At 43.8% G+C, this 25495-nt stretch overlaps 1 protein-coding gene across 3 annotated transcripts in view; it reads right to left on the reverse strand.

Annotated features, from left to right (window-relative positions):
* Nrip1 (nuclear receptor interacting protein 1) overlaps positions 1-25283 on the reverse strand; it is an 86768-nt gene extending 61485 nt beyond the window's left edge. Inside the window, exons 1-2 of one of the 3 annotated variants that reach the window (XM_029470240.2) lie at positions 25142-25283; positions 3721-3795 (exon numbers count right to left, since the gene is read on the reverse strand). The gene's annotated coding sequence lies outside the window, so the exon portion shown is untranslated. Of the gene's footprint in view, positions 1-3720; positions 3799-24243; positions 24454-25141 lie in introns of those variants that run through there. The other 2 variants (XM_021185511.3, XM_029470238.2) reach the window with 2 other exon arrangements.
* Between the last annotated feature and the right edge of the window lie 212 nt (positions 25284-25495).

Raw genomic sequence — 25495 nt, forward strand, 5'->3', positions numbered from 1 at the left:
GTTACTACCAGGGAATAAACACCCTGAATTTCCCTTACTGGAAGAAAGCTGGTTAAAACATTTTGCAAGAAAATTTCCAAAACTTTTTTTAAGTATAAAAGAAATATAGGAAGGAAGAAAGAAAGGAAGGAGAGAAGGAAGGAAGGAAGGAAGGAAGGAAGGAAGGAAGGAAGGAAGGAAGGAAGGAAGGAAGTCAGTCTTGAAAAAAATGTTGAAATTTTAAAATAAATCATGACCCAGAAAGAACGACAGAGCCTTTCACTTTGTTGCAGTGAGTGGAAACTATAAACCTATAAGGACACGAACAGTAGTTAAGGACATGTGTTTGAAGCAGTTCCACGTAAGGTGAGCCAACTTCCAAACTCACCCTTCACAGGGAGAAACTTCTATTAACCTGGATGTGTCAAAAGAAATCACTTTGAAAACCTACAACTTGCCACAAGAGGCAAAACCAGGTGAGATTTTACTATTTACCTGAAAACTATTTCCTGGAAGGAAAAATGAAGATCATTGTCTGCAATACACTGGACTGTTCGTGTTACAATCCAAAGTCACGAAACTGTCGTCCCTAGCCCGTGCCATCTGGACATTTGCAAGAATGAAATGCGGACTGGTTACACCCTGCACACACAAAAGCAAGGGGCGCAAGGGCAGCTGAGGAAAGGGGGCTGTCAGAAGTTAGCAGGCCCTTACACGTTCAAACTTAAAAGGAATTAAAAAACAGAGTCCATGGAGTTAGGACAACTCTTAAATGTCCAAGAAGAGAAAGAAAAGCTGGTGATTGGTGGAAGGCAAAGTCCTGACTTAGAAGGACACCCAACTGAGTCACCATGATCATATACAATGCCAAATATCTAAGGTGGACAGCTGCATTTCCTCTAGCAGGACACTGGGGACCGCAAGCTAGGTTACCTTGTTCATTTCTCACAATTTCTAGTGATGCACGCCGTAGCCTCAGGTTGTAATCAGCAACTAAAGAACAGGTTAACGAAGAGTCCCCATGAAGCACTTGGGGCTTAAATGTAATGGTTAGACCCTTAAGGGCTGCGTCCGACACCCAGCTAAATTAAATGTTGCCGTGATGTGGTGACCCCATGTGTCTACACAGTGGTGACTTCACGTGTCTACACAGGTGGTGACCCCACATGTCCACACTGGTGGTGATCTCACATGTCCACAGAGGTGGTGACCTCACATGTCTACACAGGTGGTGACCCCACGTGTCTACACAGGTGGTGACCCCCATGTCTACACAGGTGAAGGAGAAATACTGATGATATGCACCCACACATGTATAAAGGTTTAGACAAACTGGATGGAAAATATGTAATGGGGGTAGTCTATTTCCTGAGAATACAGATTGTTCTATGCCCAATATAGTTTAGAGAGTAATGACATCATTATTATATTATATATTATATTATATACATTATTACATATAACAATATAAATGATGACATAATTTGATAGTATGCTCCAAACTTTACCATATACAGCTATTTACCTGCCATTATATTGCATTTGGGTATATTCTATGATTGATTTAAGAAATAGTCAGAATGAAGTGGGTTCTATGCAAATATTACAGTACTTCGTAAGAAACGTGAGTATCTGTGGATTTTCACGGAAGGTTCTAGGACAATTCAGAGTTCTTCGCTTCCTGTGGATTCAGTTTTCTAAGATCAGCTATGGTCTAGAAACATTAGTTGGAAGCGTCTAGGTGTGAAGACTGTGATGAGCTCTCAATGCTTTTGTCGATGCTTTTGTCGAGGTTGTCCACTTTGTATCTGTTACCTGCCCACTACTCAGGATCCCACCATTTATCAGAGTCACTGTCAGAGTATCACATTCCTTACTAATGTGTCAAATAAACATAAAGTGCTTCCTTTAGTGAAAAAAAAAAAAAGGTCTTTACTTCATAAGAAAAGCTCATATTGAAGTTGCTGCAACGGTGGTAGGGAAGACCATACCTACCCATGAAACGGTGAAAAAGAGAAAAGACATTTCTGTGAGTTTTGTTGCAAGACCTCATACTACAAAAGTTGTACGTACAAGCTATGGTGCTTAAGTAAGAGAGAAAGGGCACTGGACCAGTGTATGTACAGGGGAAGCCAGTACACAGAAATCAAAACTAGTCCTGAGTGACCCAAGGGAGGTTGGGACAACTGCATTGCAGAAAGGGGGAACTGTATTTGTTCTGCTACAACAGTTAAGTTAGCACGATAATCCGCATTGGACATCAAAGTAAGCAAGATGAAGAGAGGCTGTGCAGCGAATAGCTAAAGGGGTACTGAAGGGACATGCTCTCCAGATGGGGTTTCAGTCATACGTGACTCTCAACAAGTGCCAGCAGGCTGCTTTGCACGCTGCACGAGAAACTTGGGCACACCCACGGAGCGTGACAACAGAGGCACACACTTACTCCGAGCTCGCCAGGAAGGATATCTCCCTTACAGAAGGAAGGTACACTTTGGTGAAAGAATGTCTTCTCACTAAGCAGCAATTAAAGGAACCCTGTATATTATATCTTCAAAGACATTACTTGAAAACAATTCCTATGCTGATTTTATAAGAGGGGCTGTCCACTTTATGCTTTATTTCAAGGTTGAGTTTTTCTTTAATAGTGCCATCCAGTTCACAGCCCATCAAACATGCTCGTCTTCTGAGATAATGATACATTTTCATAAATGGAAATTCATGCAGGCCTTGAAAAATGAACAATTCTCCTTACTACCACAGTTGAATGCTTCTTTCTTTAAATGTGTAATTATAATAGTTAATTATTATCTTCAGTTAATAAAAATGATTCCAAATTCCTTACAATCCTGATCTTATTTTTTTTTTCTGAAATTACAGTAAAAATTTCAAGAATTTTTTTCAGAGCAAAACTCCTCAGAACGAAGCTTTCAAATATTCTGGGAAACAGAGCAACGCTCCCCCGTCCTCTGTATTCATACTGCTTGAGAGCCAACCGACTGAAATAACAGAGAAGACCGATATTTGCTGTGTCCTGTGGATGTGAACCATGAGTCTTCACCTAGTGAACTCATTACTCCCTGTAACCTTAACAGATGCACACTAGATTAACTACATTTGCGTATACGCACATCATCTATTTCTGCTCCAGGCAAGAGAACTAGCAGCATGGTTTAAAGGAGACACATACAAGACAGAATATGAAAGAGGATATTACAAAAGAAACTTTTGCATTGGGGTTTACCAATGAAGTGGTCCCCAAGATGGCCCATTTATTAAAGGCTCGGTATAGCTCTCCAGGCTTACTGAAAAGGAACTGGATGAGGAGGGCATTAGCTACATCAATGGATCGAACCTCTCATGAATACACAATTGAATAGGTAACTAGGAGGTCGGACCTAGTTAGAAGATGTAGGGTGCTACCCCTAAGGCGTCCAAGGGTGTACCTTGTTCCCATTCCCATTCTCCCAGCCCACTTCCACCTCTGGCTTGCACCCTGTTCAGAAATAAATTTCAGAGATTTTGCTCCAACACATCCCTGGCCACCATAACCTACTGCACTGCGCTTCAGAGAGATATGGATAGGACAGACTGGGACAAATGTCAAGCTGGTGTACCAACAGATAAACATTAAGGAAAATAACAGAACAAAGCCTAACAGTCTCACGTTCCTAGCACAGAAAGGATGGACTCTAAGTAATTTATTTTAAGAGATGGAGCAACGAGACAAAGAACAGTCAATACCTCTTGGATGTGTTCCTCCCAAATGTTAAAGTAATAGGTCCTGAGAACAGCTCTGCAACCGCTCACAGTCCACGCCTTCTGAAAGCAAGAGAGAGACATGTGTTACATTGAGTGCGTGAAATGATTTCGATAATGTGTTTGAAACTGGAGTATTAACTGTAGACTAAAATAAGTTATCTCCAAGAAGCGACAGACGACGACTGTATTTTGAGTCTCATGTAGGCATGCACGCTTCCCTTGACTGTGGCTGCTAATGAAACCACTTATGCTGTACAATTACTTAGACTCCTGTCTTCATGCTAACAGTAGACTCGCCCTTGCTAGAATAGAGATGAATTTCTGGGGAAAACCACATGGGGAGTACTTGACATTCATAAAGGGTTTAAAACACCCAGCTGCTTCTGGCACAGTAGGAAGAGAAGGTTAAACTCAGATGTAGAAGTACCTTCTCAAAGTGGCAGAGACAAGGAGAAGGTTGGAGGTGTATCCAAACTTTTGAAACCACAACTCAACACGATCACCTTTTCTCAATTCAAGACTCACACAACTGAGCCACCCCACCCTCCACCCTGCTCTTACAAGTGCTTAAGATTTTGTAGCTCTATCCATAACTATATAACTATCTTGGGAAACAGACGGCCCAAAGGCTACAGAGGATATGCCTGGCTGAAGGATACATTTGGCCAGCAGAGACATGGCCTCCACTGTACAGGCATGGGCTTTTAATGGTTATGCTGATCAATGGGCCAACGGTGCAGTCAGCCAGTGATTGGGAAGGTATGGTAGACATATCCTGATCTTATTACATCTTTGTTCTACTGGACTCACAAGTTTACATAGTTGGCCTCTTCAGTGTCTAATCCATAACTTAGGATACGTTTTCCAGGATCATAACATGACAAAAACAAATCTATAAACCAAAATACGAACCTACAGAATGAAGCAGCTAGTTCACCTTCATTTTACTTGGAGCTTTCAGTCTCTTTATACAGAGGCCAGATTTCTTGGTGTGGTGCCTCCCCCCCCTCCATGCTAGCTAAACAGGCTTATAACACTCCATCTCTCAGTAATGTTCTGTGTCTACTTATTGTTGTTCTCATTGTGACTGGGAGTCACTCATTTTTCTTTTACGTGCCCCAAGTATCTGTCATGTCTGTTGCAAGAGCATCTCTCAGTAAAGAGCTGTTAAGTAAACAGGAGCCTTAAATCCTGAATCGATGAGTACAGCCTACTTTGGAAAAATCACAAAAGGAGAGAGAGTGGTACTTATTGTTCTCTTAATTGCTTTATATCCACACAGTCACACTTTCAGCCCTTTCTCCATACAGCCTCCAGTGTCTACTTTGGAGCTCTGTCTATCCCACAGACCATAGGCCTACCTGTGTAGTAGGACTGTCTTTCCTACAGTTTAAAGGTCCCGTGTCACCTGCCTGGTAACTGGCACTGCACAAGTCTTCTAAGGACATACATTAGCAAGCCCAGAGCCACCTCCCATCAGCAGCCAAGTTGCCATCTTAGCGGTGCTCATCATTACACCTAGAACTGTAACAGAGTAAGATGTCCCAACCCAAGGCTTTACAAGTAGACAAAAGACATCTCCTTGAAAGTGTCATTTATTCCAGAGAATAATCAAGCAAACAAAAAAACTAAACTAACAAAAAGGACAAAAAAAATGAAGAAGACATTCAGATAATTAGAGGGGAAAACATTAGGATTTTTTCAATTATGACATTTTTTTCCATCAGCTTAATAAAAACATCCCTGTATCATTTTATGTAATACAATTTAACCTTATTCTGACCTTCCTCATGAGACAAACAAGCCTCTCCATCCAGTAAGGTTCCATCTGAACTAGGGATGTTGATAAGCAATACCTTAATTGCATTCATTTACATGACTTTGAAACTATTCTGGGCTGAAGTCATGACTGCAAGGTCACAGAACACAGAAAAGCAGGACGCGTACCTAGGAGAAATGATCCACTGACAACGACAGGGAAGCACCCCCTCCACCCTGAGTTAGGAGCCACCAAAGGAGTGATGCAATCAACAGGTGCACACATCCGTGCACACAGGTACATCTGAGCACGCACACTCAGGCCCACTTTACAATCACATACAGAACAATAAGAATATGGTTGAATAAGTCCATCACATACTCTTGGCTCTCAGATCTGCCTAACACTGGGGTAAAGAAACATTCCATATCCTTTAGCAGCATTAAAAAAAACCAAAACACATGAGAGAGCTAGTATTTTCTACCATCACCCAATGATTTCTAGAAACAAATATATATGTGTACGTATATACAGTTATAAATAAAGGATGTTATGTATATTAAAATTCTAACTCTTTAATGTATACAGCACCCTTTGTTTATAATTGTGTCCCTAGTTGACACGTATATAACACAACAACCTTACATAAGGGTCAAGGAAACTTAAGGAGGAAGGGAGCACAAAGATAGTAAAAGCCAGAGAACAAAAAGTCCTCTGCGAGATTATATCTGGCAAAAATGACTGGGAGGCATCACCCACGAATCCTCAACAATATGGCTGCATAAACAAGGTCTGGGCAATGACACCGCCAATCAACATGCAAGCGTGGGGGAGGGGACTAGAGGATCTTACCGGTCCCCACCCATAGACACACAACTACAGATAACTACAACTGAGAAGCTAAGCAGGCGAGAATGGAGAACTAGTCTTCTCACCAGTAGAGCAAAGGGATTCGACTGCTGCAGGTGGTTTTTTATGTATCTTTTGCATTTATCTACCTATTTAATGATAACTACTAGAGAAAAGCAGGCCATGAATTTGAATGGGGTGGGGGCTGGAAAAGGGAGGGGGAATTGATGTAGTTATATATATATATATATATATATATATATATATATATATATATATATATATATAGTTAATTATGATTTTCTTTCCTCCTTATAAAAAAAAAAAGATCTATGAGGGTAAGACAGTAGCTCGGTGGTGGAGTGCTTACATAACATGCACAAGATCTTTCCATCTCCAGATTAAAAAGAAAAAGCCAAGAGTTTCTGTTTCATTTTTAATAAGTGGAACAAGCATATGTTCCACTAACTGACTAGAGGACCGCACTTCCAAAGTCTCGGGTCCAGTCATACTGCATTAATAAAAGAAAGGAAATACCATAGGTTGAAAGAAATCCACTACCATAAATGACAGGGCACAAGGAGTACTCTTCAAACGCCAAAACGTATCAAGATATACTGAAACAACAACCCTATAAAACAGTTCCTCTCCCATAATAAAATGCAAGTCTAAAATAAATTAGATATCACAACACTTTAATTCACCCAACGAAAGGAAAGGAAACTACACAGATGGGCTGTAAAATACAGATAGATAGATAGATAGATAGATAGATAGATAGATAGATAGATAGATAGACAGACAGATAAATAGATAGATAGATATGTAGATATATTAGATTCTTTTATTATCTATAGATATAGATATAATATATATTATATAGCTAATATATACATTAGATATATTAGCACCAACATAAAGCATCAAATGTTTGTTTGTTTGGGGTTTAATGTACTATCCCAGGAAACTGTCCCAAAATGCTTCTCTCAGTCAAGTCTCCTATATTTAATTTACTAAGCAAACCCTCTGACACTATGCCACCTAAGCCAACATTTTGCAATTTAAAAATGACTTAGGGGAAGAGAAACGACACTACAAAAGCCATGCTTCGTCACCTTCTCTCTGTAGAGAAGTGAAAAAATGTTTAGCTCTATAAGAGGAAATTCTCGCACATAAGTTTTTGATCAGAAGGAGTATGATGCTAACCTCAAACTCCCAGCACGGCTTCCTATGGACTTCCCTACAGCTTTCCATTGCGCTAACACCTCCGATGGCATGGGGCCTAGCCCACTGCAACCTATGATCGTCTAGGAAGAACTTGGATGGGTTGAGTGCACACCTACCATGCTATATGTCTAACTCACTCCAATAGCATCAGATCACATACGTCACCTTCTCTTTTGCTGGGTGCTCACGCCTGTGGAGGTCAGAAGCTGAGGCTGGGTGTCCATCTTGTTCTGAGACAGAGGCTCTGCCTGAAGGTGGAGCTCACCAACCCATCGTGCAGGTCTAGCTGGGACCTGTCTCCACAGCCCAAGTGTTAAAAGACTGCAGGTTCTAAGGATCTGACTCCTGGTTCTCATGCTTACACAGCAAGCGCCTTGCTGACTGAGCCTCCTCCTACCCCCACTGTGTCCTTTTAAAGTAATAAATTAAAAGGCTTTATTTGTATATATAAATTAATTTGCTTTGGATGAGCTGTGTTTTGAAATACAATTCAAGGTCAACTTTTAGCTTTACAAGAGGAAATTCTCTCTTTTTTTTTTTTTAAACAGAAGGGGTGTGAGGCTGAGTTCAAACTCCCAGCACTGCTTCCAATGGACTTTGCTACATTTTTTTATTTGCACTAACACTTCCAATGGCATTTTTGTTTTCTAATAAAAAGGCCACATTGTTTCTCTCAACACTTCTTCAAAGCCCACCTCACTGACAGTGATTTAAGCTCCTTAGCACATTGATTGTGATATTATCCTAAGTTCTAAAACATCCACGAAACATCAGGATTTTTCCACTCCTTGGACATTTAGAAGACATAGATGCCAAGGTTTATAATCACAACTTGATCACCATTTATTGTTAAATATTGGTATAACTGAAAACCAATTATCTTAACAGTATACCATAGCTTTCTGGAAAGAAAAACATCACACAAAATGAAAAAGAAGATGAGGAAACATGATCTCTGGGTGTTGGATCATACTTAGAAAGATAATATTAAATATGCACTCGTCTCTGCGTTCCGTGTGGAGAAGCATGGGTTGAAGAAAGGGGGCTGGGCCTATAACCCAGTTAAACGGAAGTTCTGGCCGTCCTCTGCAGCGAGAAGGTGCGCACGCCAATTCTGCATCACATGCTTAGACGACTGGAGCAAACTCCACCCACAGTGCACGCATGGGGCTTTGACACTTTCCTTTTCCTTTTCTGTAGATCACAATGTTTCAACATCATAATGATCTATTTATCTGAAAGACTTTCCCTCTGGAACAGCCTAGGACCCAATGCCACCATGCCTCTGATAGGCACAGTGATCAATCAAGATTCCACCCCTCCACGTGGCCCACACACTACATTGTTCTGCTTGTTTCACACCACCGAAGCAAATGAAGACGATTCCTGTACACCAGTTCTATACCTATACCTAACTCAAAGCTACTATATGATATCAGCGATCATATTGTTATATATAAGAAGATATAGATCATTAGTTCCTAGGCATTGTACCATCTAGAATTAAATGGCTACATTTAAGACTACCTAGTCTTAAAAATTGCTTTCCCTGCCCAGCCCTTCATTGCTTGTCCCATGGAAATCCCAATAAACACCAGCCCAGTCTCCTCCCTAGCTCCTCTTGGTGTCTCCAGGCAACATTGTTGCTTCCCCACGCCACCAAGCCCTGGGCTTACATGTTCTGAGAAGCCATGAGCACAATAACTTCTTCTCCTGAGCCACTTTCTCATTTCTCAATGACCATACATTCCTAACGAAGAGCAGCGTGTGAGCAGGACTGTGGAGACTTCTTTTATTTCTCTCTCCACCTTGTAAAACACATAGAATGATATGGAGATAAACCTCCCTTCTGCTTGCAAAAGAGGTGCCCAAGGAAAGCCGCCTAACAATTCTGTAAGCAAAAGGAAATTCTAGACGAACGTCTCGCTCAGGTTAACACAAGAGAAAACTGTGACGCCGACTGGAAAGGCGAGGTCAAGAGAACTCCAGTTCGATGCACCTGCTATGGAATATGTTAAATTGTAATTTTGTCTAGGAGACACTCCCCTTCCCACCTCACCTGCTCACCCACCCCTTTTGCATTCAGCTCCATAAACAGCAGTTATCCCCCATTATAAAACAGTTGACGGTTAAAGGACTGAGCCAACCAAGAACGTACAGTCTTCCATAACTGACATTTACAGCATCGGCCTTGGACTTCTAATCTTTCCCAGACGGGCACACAAATCAATCCATCAGCTCATAAAGGTGTGCTTTTTTAACCTCTAAATCAGATGGGATTGGCCAGAAGTGTCTGGCATGTCAAACTGCTAATCACTGCTGCCCTCAGCTTAGGTTGAGGCAGGGTTGCACTGTAACCGACATCAGCCTGTGGGAAACCCATTTAACTGTCACACACCCCTGCCACTCCTGCTAGCCCTTAATTAAGCCTAATGCCTTATGCTTTGACCTTTTGTTCCAGCCTATTAACCCTATCCAGTACAAGTTCAATTACGCTACACTAAAAACTTTGCTGTAAAATATTAAATGCCAAGCTCCAAAAACCATAAGGGGTATCATCTTAACTTTAGGTTCTGGGCACCTTGATACTCAATGCATTCAAAAGGAAAAAAAAAATGAGTTCCCTTCTGAAGCCATGCTGATTTCTACAGAGAAGAACCCCATCTCCGTTCCACCAACCTCCTTATTTTATAAAAAGAACAATTCAGAAAACGTCAAATGACTCACCCATTTCACAGCTCTGCCACAGCTCTCAAACACCACAGTGTCTGTGATTAATACTATGGTCAGCATTACAGCATTAGGAAGACAATACTACTTTTCAGTACCTATTAGGATACGTTATAGATAATGGATGGATGGATGGATGGATAGATAGATAGATAGATAGTCCTGAAACACAATAAATCACAATTTCAATGTAGTTTAGAAGTGATGTTTCCTTTCTCCTCCAAGAGTTCCTCCTCTTCTGGACTCACTTCTTTTGCTTTTTAGAAACAATATCACCATGGTCACAGAGGACTGTCAAGTACTGCAACACCCCCCGAGGTAATATGACGAAAGGTAATGTTGTTCTAATGTTTCATTGACAAGTTTGATTGAGCCAATAATTTGAGCTACAGAATGTAGAATCGCCAGACAAACATATATATACATATATATACACACATATATATGTATATATATACATATGTATTTATATATGTATATATATACATATGTATTTATATATGTATATATATATATGTGTGTGCGTGTGTGTATGTATATGTGTATATATATATGTGTATATATATATATATATATATATATTTCTGAATAGATCTTTTTTCTACACATGTAATTATGGATTTCTGTTCACTTACAAGAATCTCAAAAATCTGAACCAAGAAATATTAGAACTTCACAGCAGGCTAAATCAAACGCAGTCCAAGTTGGCATGCTCATTTTATACATAGCAACCTGCTTCTCATTCTCCTTCCGTATACCTCACACCACTACCAAAAAAAAAAAAAAACTTCTTTATTGCTTTCACTGTAACATAACAATTAAAACACAGTGCCATAAAATGTAAAATGTCTACAGCAACTGGGATAAAAGGCAGGGTAAGTTTAGTTTTGTGGGGCTGGAGAGCTGATGACTTAGTGGCTAAACCTGCTTATAAAGAGGACCCACGTTCTGGTCCCAGCACTGCATCTAACAGCTCACAACCTGGGGTAACTGCAGCTCCGGGGGACCCGAGGCTCGCCAGCTCACAGGACCTCCACGCATGCTGCAGATAAACTCACACAGACACACTCGCGTAACCATGAATAAAAATAAAGATAACTTAGCTTTACCCTGTCAAAGGATTAAAACCAACGTTTTGCCATTTTGTTTGCTGCCAAAAGGACCTATTTTTAAACTGGCTTCTATATTAATATTCTTAACTACGTCGAATTCTCAACCTCACAGGTTTAAGGTAACCTTCTATTAAACGGAATAGGAATGTCTGCAGAAGCAGAGCCGTTCAGATGTGCGCAAGCGCACTAATAATTCTACTCCAAAGGGAGGGAGCTTTAAGGGAAACTAATCAGGGGTATGTTCATGATGCTAGAGCAATGCCCTCAGAGAAAGGAATCGGGGCACTTCTGGGAGGAACATACCAGAAGGGATAAGGTGTGAAGCTTGTGGGTGAATAACTGGTCGAACTCAAGAAACACCTGACATTCACTGCCAGGGACAGGTGATGTTATCCCCACTAAAGTCTTTGTCTCGAACTGGTGAGATGGCTCAGCATGTGCTGCCAAGCCAGACGACCTGAGTTCAACCCCTGGAACCCAAGTAGTGGAAGAATACCAAGCGCCACAAGTGTGCCCTGACATGTTCGCCGGCGGGCGGGTGTGTGCACCGTACATATACACACACACCACATACATACTACACACACACACACATATACACACTACATACTACACACACCATATACATACTACACAGACACATCACACACAGACACATCACACACACACACACAAAACCTTGTCTTCACAAAACACAAACCCATGTTAAACTCATTTTAAGAACACTGTTAAAGATCAAAGCTAATAACAATATAGGTTTTAATAATATGTACATACCTAGATAATATATACACTTTATTTAGCCTTGAAACTAAATCTCTCAGCAGCTGGATTATCTGAACTTCACTTCCATATCATTTTGTTTTCTGCCTCCCATCAGCAATTACTAATTATCAGTCATACAATAACACTACAGCATGACAGGATTCGGATCCAGCAGAGCAGGCCTGTCTTTAAACCCTACAAGGGGCTTTGAATCCTACTGACACCTACAGGATAGCAGGCTTTGTTTGGGTCTTCAACCATTCTTGATAAGTTAACTTTGTAGGACTACTAAAAAACGAAATTATCCAGGTGTGGTGGCCATGCCTTTCATCTCTGTATCTAGGAGACAGAGACAGTCCTATTTCTGAGTTTGAGGCCAGCCTGGTATACACGGGTAGTTCCAGGACAGCCAGAGCTACACAAGGAAACCCAACCTCAAAACCAAAAAAGAAGAAAGCAAAAGCAAGCACTGTCCCACGGACAGATGACACCTTCCCACCCTCAAACTTAAGTCTATGAAGTTTGTTAGGTGGTTGGTTGGTTGGTTTTGCTTGAGACAGGGTTTTGCTCCCCCTGGCCCTCCCTCTCTCTATCTCCTTGAACTGAGTCTGTAGACAGGGCTGGCCTAGAACTCCAGAGGTCCCACTTGTTCTGCCTCCCCTGCATCACCACATCTGGCTAGAAATAAAATCTGAAGATGTGTCTCACAGATGCGTCCATCTTCCAAAGCAGTCAAATCCACAGGATTTAACCTGCCCAGTCGGTCAGCCCCTTCAGGCTGGTATATAAGTGACTCAGGAAACTTCTTAAGAGGTTCGGAAATACCTTTCCACTTCGTCAAAAATTAATATGGAATAAAGAAATGAGATGTTGTCTACAGATTTTGCTAAACATATTTTCTAATCTAATTTGTATAATTTGAAGACACTTACTATTTATTATAAAACACATTTCATTTCAGTTGTCAATTAATTACAATGTCACCAGCAGATATGATCATTTTTCTCCCATAATTAATACAACTGAAAAGAAGATGGATCTTAAGCGTACAATATTATTCCTTTTAGAAGTGCTCATTTAAATAGACCAAAGAAATGAAGAACAAGTATGAATCGCTCATAAGTTCTACATAAGCAAATGTCATAAACCAAAGATTGAGAATGCTGTAATCCTCATCAACCAATCTTCCAGGACTGCACAGCCTCCTCCGAGGCAGGCTCTAAGGTACTAACAACCTATCAATGAGCATGCATGGCGTTTACTGTCTACTGAGAAGAGACACCAGACAAATAGGGCCCCTAGGATCAGTGAATACACAACAGTGTGTGTGAGAGAGAGAGAGATCACACGTCAGGGCCTTCAGGAAGCTTCTGAACTCTTTCACCCCCTCATTATCAGCAGGACTCTTTCTTCCAATGTGCCTTCCAAGGCGAGGCACTGTCAGCTTGTGGCCTGTGTCAAAGGCTACACACAGTTCTGCTTGCTGTGTCCCTCTGTTCTAGGAGTGCAGACGAGGGTCTACTTGGTTCAAAGCACATAAAAAACCACACGTTCCATGCTCGATGGACTAAAAGGATCCCACGCAACATCTTTGATAGTTTAGAGCATCGCTCTTCAGTAAGAGTCGTCTGGTCACACAGTCAGCTCATGGTGCCAGGTCCTGCTAAGTCTTCCAATAGGAAGCTCTCCTGTTGCTTTTTAAAACTATTATATATATATACTATACTATAGTTACATCATTTCTTTCCTTTTCTCACTACAACTCTCTTTCAAATTAAATGGCCTCTTTTTTCTTAGTTGTTGTTAAGTGTGTGTGTGTGTTTATTTATAAACACATAAATTCAACCTGCTCAGTTCATATAATGTTATGTGTGGGTACCTGTCCAGGACTGACTATTTGGTCTTAGTTAACCAATGGGGGTGCTCTTCCCTGTTTCTTCAACTCTCAGCATCCCTTAGTGGCCTGAAGTTCCTTGTCTAGGGGAACCCAGAACCATCATGTCACTAAACCAGCAGAATCTCCAACTGCATTCTAAATATTTGTCCTTAAAACCACATTATAGTCTTCCCTTCTCAGCAAGAAAACTTCTCCTTGCAGCAGACCAAGAGCATCATGGAAAACCAACACGGATCCAAAAGTGGGAGTCCTGTGCCTACGCCTACGCCTATGCCTATGCCTATGCCTTAGGAAAACCGGGTAGAAAGTGAGAGAGACAGGGAATCCAGGAGTTTGCTATAAGATAGTGAGTGTCTCCTAGACACATCACAGAAGCCGCGCCCTGAAGTCTCACCAACAGGACTTCCTAAAAAATGAGAGAGAGAGAGAGAGAGAGAGAGAGAGAGAGAGAGAGAGAGAGAGAGAGAGACTTGAAAACCGATGACTTTGATAGACAAGCTAATGTGGAAGGAAGAAAGCCCAGGAAACCTCAACCCTGTCTCTACTTAAACAGAACTGAAAATGCTTGAAGACACAAAGCAACGTATCTGCGCAATCTCGCACATACCCGTGCTACAAAAAGGCCTACGATTATACAAAGTCAGAGGACTATGAAAAGAATCCAAGGCTACCCTGAAGACCCCAAGAAAATGATGTCCCAAGGCTACAGAGATGTACCTGCCCACCACTTGCCCTCCGGACCCAGCGCTGAGAGCAGATTACAGATCTCTCCTATCCAGTCTCGATTCCTTCCTGGGCCGCATCAGAAACAGAAGCCCAGGACTGAAACAGACATAAATCAAGACCTGAGCTTCCATCCTGGGTCTACCCAGACGCCAACTACATAATCTTTATAGTTAAATTCATACAGGCTCAGCTCCTCCTTCTGGAGATTTTGAAGTTAACAATGACAGAAACTATTAACAAATTCTGTTAATCGATCCCCTGGATCGATTGGGGTTAGTATAAGAAATTCAAAAAGTAAAGGTGGGCAGTATGAAACAGAAAGGATTAAGATGGAAGAAAAAGAAATCACTCCTAAGTCCCAAGTACACTTGAATGCTTGTACTAAAAGAGGAAGCAGGGCCAGACCCCCACCCACATGGTGTGTGCTTAACTTCACCCCATCCACAGTTTGTTCAAGTTTGTCCCTGGTTCTTCCTCTCAGAAATAAGACTCAGACTCAAAACGTATTTACAAATGCCTTGGCCATGTAGCTACTGACTAGATCATAACTAAAATAACCTAATTATTTTAACCTCCATTTGGCCACATGGCTGGTATATGCTCAGGGGCCATGCACCCTTCTCCTCACATCTTCCCCCAGGCTCCCTGCAACCCCTGCTCCTGGCTCTATCCCAGAATTCTTTCTCTTTCCAGATGTCCCACCTTCTAATTCCCTGCCTAAGCCATAGGTCATCAGACGGTTGACAAGCAATGGCATCCATACAATACACAAGATGATCTCTCTTCTAACAGCTTTCTCTCAGGTCCTCTTCCATCCTGAAGATATACCATGCCATTATTTCAATTTATGAAGATTCAAAATTCAGTACTGGTTCAAATGGGGAGTTTGGGACCTCCCCAGCCCCAGAGCTATGCAAGGCCTTGGGGTTTTGCCTCAATGGTACAAAGTTTGTGGAGACTAATAAACTACCAGAGGGTCAAATACAAACTCTCAGCCCAGCCCTGTGTGCTATCCCACAGATTCAGTCTATTTCAACGAATTCAGTCAAGGCGTGGGAGGGTTAGAAAAATAATACGTAATCGGAGACAGAAGATTTTCGTCCCCAGCTTGCTCACGTTTAAACTTCCTCTCTTTTCTTATTTAGCTATAATAAAAAACAACTATTCTCTTAATAAAAGATAGAACAAAAAAACCCTGTTCTTGTAGCTTTTATGGGAATCCTTTATTTCCCAACATTTACTGAGCAATTCGCCATCCAAAGCACACTACAAGATATTATGTATATTCGCTTTCTGTGTCACTCTACGTCTGCAATACAGTTCCAACTTGTGCCTTTCGGTGTTATGAGGAAGTACTCAGTTAGAGTGGTTTGGGGTTCAACATTCCATAAATTTTAAATAAGTGAAGTTAAAGGGGGGGGGGGCGGAGAGGTTTATAACTCCATTCCTCATGGCCTGAACAATAAAAGCGCATGGCTGGTGTGTATTTAAAACTGTACTCTGTGCTGCAAGCCCCCAATTGAAGACAGCTCCCTCCTCATCAAGCTCTACTGCCCCTAGGAAGCCACGTCTTCCTTATCTCTCTCAATAAACTCACAAATGCCTTATCCATTTTCTGTTTGGAGCTCGGAGACTCCTTTAGTAACATGCCATATAGTCTTTAAGAAACCCACTGTGGTTGAAGAAAAGGTAGTAAAAACAAACCAAAAAAAAAAAAAAAAAAAACACATTAAGAATGGTCAAGAGTCACGATTTTTCGACGGAGAAAGCTATGGCACTTGGCTACCGCAGTCCTCTGAAGTAGACAAACACAGTCAGCCTTGGGAACACCAAGATTAAGACCATGACAGGCTATTTTAATGAATTATATCAGGAAACACAGTGGCATTCGTTCGTTGCCTTGAAGCGCACTGCAGTAATTCTGTGGTACACTTCACGAGAGCTAGCACTGGCAGGAGAGTGCCCTTGGGGGCTAAGTTTGGGCGAAAGTGGCCAGTTGCCCTTGGAACTACATTTGCCTCTGGTTAAGGGTAGGCAGCTGAGGAAAAGCATGGAAGACAGGCCTTCCCAGAGAAACCAGGCTGGGAGCATCAGGCTGGGAGGCTTGTCCTCGCATCCTGGGTTCTGTGGTTATCAGGTAGGAGAGCAAGGCTTCCTCAGGGCTTCCTGAATGACAGCTGGTCGCTAGTTTCCTTTTCCAAAGATGGCTTATTCTCATGGAAAATGAAATTAGCTGTGTGACCTCAGGCAAGTGACTCTGGCAAACCTAGTGGGCTGGGTTTCTGTATCTATAAACTAGAGGAAATAATATCCATTCATCTCTTGGGGGGGGGGGGGGAAGGGGGGTGGTACGCAATTGTTTTAAAAGAGAAAAATTCATGTGAGCTGGCCAGAACATGAGAGCAGGTGCCACCTCGGGGTGAGTCCTCTTCCTTTCTCCCTCCTCTGCTCCTGCTCCTCCTGCTGGGCGGGCAGAGGGGGTAAAACAGTAAAAGTCGCGGACCAATGCTACTTCTGCGCATGTCAAGTCACCCCCACTCCTCTAAAAGCACCAGTTTGAAATCATGAACAACAACACGTCCTAACATAAAACAGCGGAACCTCAGAATTTAAAATCACATCGGACCTCTCCCACTACTGGCTGTCGTTGCCGAGGGAGACAAAAGGACTTCCCTTTTACCAGAACTGATTTAGGAGAAGACTCTACACAAGAGAAAGAAATGTAGAGTGAGAAAGCGGAAGTACTATTTTTAATGTCCTTTCGCAAAAAAAAAAAAAAAAAAAAAAATCAAACCCTACCCCGTCCCGTGCGACCCTTTAGTGTGAATGATCCTTCTGGGGAAACAACGCAAGAGTGTCATTAATTCGTTTGGAGTTTTCCAATATCTCCCAATGTTTTTTCCTTCTGCTCCTCCACCCTTATTTTGCTTCCTTTCCAGTGTATAAATCCTCTCTAATGATTAGATTACTAAAAACTCAAAATTCTGAAATCGAAAACGTAAAACTTGGTTTTCCCCAATACATTTATCATTCTTTGCCTAAACATCTCATCTCTTGGGCTGCAGGCATGCTTCAGTGGTAGGAACACATACATGCCTACCATGCACAAGGCCCTGGGTCCCATCCTCACCACCACACACACACACACACACACACACACATACACAAATAGCCATCTCTCTCTATTCCTAGAGAAATTCCTCAAGAAGTCCCATTTTGTGCAAAACTTCCAAATCTCAAATTTTGACCGCAACAGTATGTCAGGTTCAAGCCCACATCAAAAACCATATCATAGTATTTATTCTCACTCAAAGCTTGTATCAAAGCTAAATTTCCCACCTCACTCTAGTAAGGCTATATTAGCATCTGACATTTTTAATGAAGTGATATTTAGCATGGTCAGGTGATATTTAACATGCCCGCGTGTTATGTCTATGCAAATCCAACAATTAAAAGGTCATAACCACAAGCAGCTAGCTTAACCACTACATGCAAGTATAGTGCCGTTACTACCAGCTTTCCTCCTGACTTTATGGTAACTGCCCCGCCATGTCTACCTTCCAGAAGCAAAATACTCACAGCAAACTATCAACAATGCAAGCTGCCAACTCCTTAGCTCCGGGAGTTGCCCACAATCCTTTACAGCAGGTAGAAAGTGCAGGCTTCAAAAGGGGTGGCCCTGCTTATCAGGACAGGCTTTCTTAATTAGTAGACTAAAGGTGCTCTCAGTAAACACCAGCGTGAGGCTGCCGGAGTCTTCCTTATCTGCGTGGGTGGGAAACTGAGGCTGAGGGCTTTGAAGCAGGCGACTAAATCAATGTTTGTGGAAAGTCTCGACTCGGGCTAGTCACTCCAAAATGAAGGCAAACAAGCCCTAACTTCCTTCCACCCTTAAATGTGTTTGAACAACAAGAGGTGGGTTTTAAGTCGGAGCTTTTCATTCCTAGCGGTGAGAATTCCACTTGCAGGAAGTGAGAACTCTGAGTGGAGAGGTAACCCGGGGCAGGCTGAGATCTCAAGGACTATTCACTCTATCAGATGCTAATTCTATTGCCCAGGGTCTTAACAAAAATCCTAGGTGTGCCCCAGTCCTGTTAATTGAGAGAGGAAGGAAGATTGAAGGAAAGAAGGAGAGAGAGAGGTGATCAATACTCGGACATCACAATTACCTTTCCAGCCGGCTTCAGGGTACGCTGCAGTCTTGCTTAGCATTACTTCAGCCAAAACAAACAAACGGATGAATCATAACTTCTAATTATCCATGTGACTTTCTTCAAGTATAATCTCTCTTTAAAACTAGCATAACATTACAAATATTTTTTTCTAGCCTACAGATAGTATGCTTTTTCTTCAGAACCCAAGTGACTTCTTTCTTGTTATTGGGGGGCTGCCAGCCCTTCTGCGTTCTTCAGGCTTGCGTCTCTCCATAGCACTCCTGGGGTTCTAGGCTAAAGACTCATCCCTAGCCTGATTCAAACCCCCCCATACAACTGTAAAACGGACCACAGCTTTTACAAAGTCCACACCTCCTCTCCACCTTGTGAACCTAACAAAAATCGTCTTGTTCAAGGCATGTTGATGATCAATAACACCACAAGTTTTATAATGTTTTGTTTGCCGTGTCTGCAAGAAAGTGTGGGGGAGGGGGGGTCACTTACGTTATCAAGGCCCATGATACAGAATATACAGTAAGAGCTACAAAAACAAACAAACAAATAAATAAATAATGACATAACTTCCTGGTAGTCCACATACCAGTGTTCATCACGAAAAACTTATATTTCATTCCCATAGCAAAACAAAAGTTCTGTCTGTAATAAACTGCGACTTAATGTTCAGAATTTCTACACACTGGTATACATACAGAGTGATTGAACATTAAATGCCAATAATGAAAAATGAAAAAGAAAAAAAATGATGGGTAGCTACATCAAATATTTGTAAGGAAAGCCCGATGAGCTTTCTGGTTCCTCTGCTGTCCGTCCATCCCCTCCCTTGGATAACCAGACAATATACTTCAAGCCCTCTTCCTGTAGTCAGGTACGCCCAGCCTTCTCCATCATGAGATTCTCTTAAAGGAGCAGCAGCTCCACGTCACCATCTAAACCTCAGAACTCAGTTTTCCATGTCCACAGCAAGGCTTAAAGAACTCCAGATCTTCTACAAGAACTGATGAAAGAAACAGGGAAACGATATCCAAGGACCGACCTCCTTGGTTCTATTCTGGCACCCAGGTTTGACATTCCACTTCAGATACACAAGAAGAACATTCAACAACCAAATGTGAATCTGCACAAAGGGAGGACCTGTCATCTCATCCTCTACAACAATCACTATTTATATAATATTGCTGGCCTCATACGAGGGAATCCATTACCATCAGCAATTCCCGTCCCCACTCCAGCATCAGATGCAAACAGGAATGGGAAACAGGATCTCTTTCCTCCATTCACTATTTGTCCATCCCCATGGCTGCACAGATAGATCCTAGCTCCATCCCAAAGGCTGCCTCATCCCCTCCCTGACAAGCCTGGCTTTTTACCTTTCCCCCAGTTCATTATAGTGTTAGGTTTCTGACTGTTGTTATCCGAATACTACTGAATGAGAATGCTCATCCGTGGGTTCTTGAAAAACTACAATCAAACGGTTTAAGTCACAGATCCAGGAAGGACCCTACCATATTCTGTCCAAAATAATAATAATAATAATAATAATAATAATAAATTCATTAACTCTTCAAGAGAAGTCAGGATATTTTAAATTAAAATGTTGTCTCCGGTTGGATGATAAGGACATCCAGGGTTTTGCTAAGAACAGCAAACGCTTTTTCCTCAGTCATCATCCCTGCATGCGTAAAGCATCATTTGGAAATGCAAAGCCCATTGCTGAGGGTGTATGGGTCACCTGAAATGAAAGGTGGGAAGGTACAGAAGAAACCTCACCAGGCCACAGGGACAGAGCGAAGTCAACAAGTTAAAGCAGTCTTCACGGAATGAAGGGAAGTGGCTAAGGATACAGAACTTGTTTATTTTAGCTAGGGAGGATGAGAGGGGAGGAGTGGGGAAGGGAGTGGGGGTGGAGAGAGAACCCAAGTGACTAGCCCACAACTTTAAAAAACTGTGTCAGGAAGCCTAAATTTTAATACATAAAAGAGAAAAGGGGACTCGTCGCACTTTAAAAATGAGCAATTTTTTTTGTCCTGATTAAAATTTAAATGCCTTAAACATATTTTTAGCTGAACGATCTTTTAACTTCATACATCAAAGTGTTTACTGTTCTGGAAAGACAGGAGTTACTTGCCATCTTCAGACTCCCCCTCCCGCCCCCCCCCCCAAAAAAGAATGTAACACCTTTAACCTCCTAGGTCCTAAGCCACTCTGATTTAAAATGATCTCCGTGTCATGGTCTTCTGCTGCTGGTTTGCGATGAATGTATGTGATTAAGAATAACCTCTTTTCCTCTCAACTGTCTGGAGAGCCAGGGATGGCAGATCTATCCTGCTCTCCCTATGTGTTCCATTAGATTGACATATTTTTGCCTCATCTGTCACCTTCCTCAAAACTCTGCTTTCAGATAGGAGTTAATTCATTTTTTTGGTTGTCCTCGATGTTCTAAAATAGTGATGTCTGGCAGAGTGAATACAGTGCTCTAGTTCTCTCTGTTCGGCTGATATTTAATTAAAGATCTGGGAGGCCATCTTTCAGGCGACACCGTGGAAGGAGGGGCCTTACTTCCTCCTTGGACAATGTGATAAGCCACATGGCAGAGGGTGCCTCCTTCAGGCCTCCTGTTTTAACAGACTGCTTCCCTGCATACAGTCCTCCAGCAGGACAGGTTATATAGCACTTCGCTTCACACTGACTGTATGCGCAAACACCTGATCCCACAGGCATTGACTCTCTACTCTCTAACCTTCTCCACATCCAAAATGTTGCTAAGTGGCACCATTCCTCCCTCTCTGTATTTTTTTAATCATAGCTTCTGTGTAACACCCCCCCCCCAGAACCTCCCAAGGCACTGAGAACACTTATTTTGTAATATTTCTTGAATCTCTAATAACACAGGAAAATCTTTGCACAGTCAGAGCCACCTTGGAGCACAAGCTCAAGCTAAAAGAAGCTATCTTTAAAAAAAAAAAATTTTTTTTTCTTTTGAATTAATATCTTCTGGAGACTAGCCCACTTGAGTTGATATGTCATAATTTTTGATTCCGAAAGCGGCATGGGTAATTTAAATTGGCACTTGCTATGCATTACTGAAATAATTGTTCTCCGGGATGGCCTTTGGAAAGCCTAAACTTCTTAATCATGTTTTGACTATACAGGAGCCATAAGGGACGTGTCAACGTAAGCAAACTCCAAGAGCAATAGACTAACAAACAGACTCTAGGTGGTGGTATAGGTTATTTTTTATCACAATGTTTTGCTCTTAAAACTGGAGGAGTCAAAGCCTTGGCCTTATCCACAAACATTTTGCCATTGCTAACGCACAATATTTTCAGATCTCTCTCGATTATAAAAACTCAAGTTCTGCAAAGTTTGGAAACACAGGTAGGTGGCTCTAAGTCTTCTTGTAGCCACTGAAGCCTGGTGAAATTTCAAGTATCTTGAAGGCACTTCACGGAACTCATCGGTAGACCAACAAGCAAGCAACCAAACTGCCCTCCTTAGAGTGTGTATGTCTACTTTTTAAGTATATTTTCTTCGTGCTCCAGTCCCTGAAAGGCTAAGTGTGGAGAGAAGTGTCCCCAGTAGAGTTATTATAAAACAGGCTGGAATAAGTATCGGGTTTGCAGGTACCGCCTGCTACAATCCTGACTCTCCTTCCTTGTCTATAGTAACTAAGTCCTGTACAGAAAGTTCCTCTGGTGTTGAAGTCCCTGAGTCAATTAAACCCTGTTGGATATTACCAAACTGCTGGGCAAAACCAGGGCAACTCACTTGGAAGTGGAAGATTTCAACATACTCCAGACAGCAGCCACTCTTAGGGGCTGTGCAGAGGAAGCACCGTTTGTTTAGAAAGTCGACTTATTTCACCAACTCTTAGACAAAGGTGGCAACCTGATGATTAAACACTGGATAATTGCATCTGGAAGAAGATGCCGCCCACTTGCTAAACCTGTGATTCACTAATAAGCAGGTTCAATGTAATTCATAACTTTAAAGAATTACTAAAGCCCCTGCTTTACAAAACCCAAGAAATACAGACCACACATCATTTAAGCATGTACTCGTATACACAGACAGACAGACATGCCAATCTTGGTTTACTTTTAGACTGTCTCTCTTTTTCTAAAAACACGGTTTTCCTTCAGTGTCACAATCAGCTTACATGAGCAGACAAACTCCAGCCTGGTGCCACACACACAAAAAAAAAAATGAGTTAAAAGTTCTTGCACCTAATCATGCCCGGACTTTCCCCCAACTAAAATGACCCATTAATTAAAACAACAACAACAACGGCAAAGTATTTTAACGTGAAATTACCTAACGTTCCGTTTTTCGTTTACGACCGCCAGAATCCAATTAAATTACTGACATGATGGAAGGTAGAAACTCCTGGAATGCCTTAGAGATCAACATGTGTCAGACTCTCTGCCTGTCCGCCTTTTAAACACAGTGGATTCCTTTGTTCCTTCAATCTGAATATCAACTCCTGATTAAAATTTGGAAACTACTTTGGAAAGGGATAGGAGGGTCTGGGGAATGTTTGCACGCTAGAGGGTTTCTTCTAACAACAATAGTATTAAAGGAGGACAGTGGCACTAGAGAGGAGAGCGGTCTCCCCGGACTTCACCAGGCTCACGCGAGTGAACCCCCTCTCGGATGCTGGGGGAACTGGGCTGAGGCCTCGGGTGCAAGGAGCCTCGCCCTCCCTCGGCAAGCGGGGAGCTCGTGCCCAGCAGGCCGGGCCTGGGGCTCAGCGCTGTCCCTTCTCCGAGTTACTTTTCCCGGCCGGGGATCGGCGAGCACCGCGCAAGGGAGACAGCAGCGATAGGCGGGGAGCAGCGCGGGCGCCACCGCGAGCACCGCTGGGCGGCAGGACCGAGCGGCGCGGCAGCCAGCGCCCGGGGCTCGGGGCCAACGGGGGCAGCCGGGCGGGCGAGCTCAACCGGGGCCCCGCGACCCGGCTACCCGCGTGGGTCCCGGCGCAGAACACCCAGGGCGGCTGCGCCCCTCGCGCCAAGGCTGGCACGGACGAGCCCGCGGCTGGGAACTCCACAACTTGGCGGCTGCGCCGGCCGGGCCCGCGAGTTCCCGGGGAGAGCCGGAGCGGGGCGCGGCGGAGGGCTGTCCCCGGGATCCGTGTTCCCGGAGCTCCCCGCGGGCCTCCCCCGGCCTCCGCCGCCTCCACGGGCCGCGCACCCAGGCCGTGCCCGGGCGGCGCGGCGTCCGCTCCCGCGAGCTCCGCACGGAGCCCGGGCCGCGATTGCCACTCACCGAGGCCGCCGCGGCTCCGGGCCGCCGATCCGCGTCGCTCCCTCCTTCCCAGGTTAGCCGTGCCCTGCGGCCGCGCGAGGCCACGGGCGCTGCGCTCGGGCGGGCTGGGGCCGGCTCGTCCTCCGCCTGCGCCGCGGTCGCCGTCGCCTCCCGAGTTCGGGGCTCTGCTGCAATGTCTGCGAGGCTGACTTTGAGCGCCTCGCTCGCCGCCCGCCCGCCGCAGCCGCGCTCCTCCCTCCGCCGCCGACTTCGCGGCGGCCGGGTCCCTCCCCTCGCTGCTCCACGCCATTCAGCTCTTCAGCCAAGTTTCTTAACCCTTTTCTGCCCCTCCCTCCCATTGTCACCCGGGCCGAGCGCGCACCCGGAGGCTCGGCGGAGCCGGGGAACCCACCCGGCGTCTGCAGGCCTCCTCGCCCGGGCTCCGGGTGGGGGTCCGAGACTGATCGGCCTTGAAGGCAGAGAGAGGACGCGGTTAGTCCCGGAGAAGGAGGGGGTGATGTGCTTCCCGAGCCGGCGCCCTGGCTTCCCAGCCCCGTCCAGCCAGCCGCTTGGACAGATTGCCCGCTAGGGGCCAGGCGATCGCCCATGTCACCCGTGCTGGGGCAAACGCTGGGGGCACCACAGGGGCGTCGGGGCACCTTAATCCTACCCCAGGTTCCCCAGCCTACGGGCTGGCACCTTAAGTGCCTCCCTTTCTCCCGTTTCACCCCACAAACACGCGTTCTCTTGGCGCCCTTTACCCACCCTCAATTTCCACCTCCTTAAAATCTGTGTCCCGCTCAAATCCCGGAAGCTACGGCGCTGTATAACTCTAGGTCATTTTGACCCCATGCTCAGCACCTAGTAGGACCCAGTGATAAATATGGCATGATTCCAAGCGGAAAACTGGAAAGGAGACCTGAGGAGTGCACAGCTCAGCTCCCTAGACGGACGCAGGACCCAGGAACCTGGTTTCTCTTCAGCTGCTTTGTCACTGCAAAGTCTCCAGCAGGGTCTGCCCGCCAATCTGCACCACCCCCAGGAAGGATCTGACCCAACAGGACTAGAAGATGGGCTGTCACTTCTTTAAAGCAGCTCTTGCTGGGTTCAGAGTCTCAATAAATAACAATTACATCATGAAGCCAGGGTGGCAATGCGGGGAAACCTGGGTTTCCTGCAGCCTGCTCTCGCTGAACCCGCCTCTAAATTTGAGGTGGGCTAACAGATTGGTGAGGCGAGAAAGTGGAGGGAGGAGAGAAAAATAAGAAACCAT

The sequence above is a fragment of the Mus caroli genome, unplaced genomic scaffold, assembly GCF_978045245.1.
Source record: "Mus caroli unplaced genomic scaffold, Mus_caroli_1 scaffold_17, whole genome shotgun sequence".
NCBI classification, from domain to species: domain Eukaryota; kingdom Metazoa; phylum Chordata; class Mammalia; order Rodentia; family Muridae; genus Mus; species Mus caroli.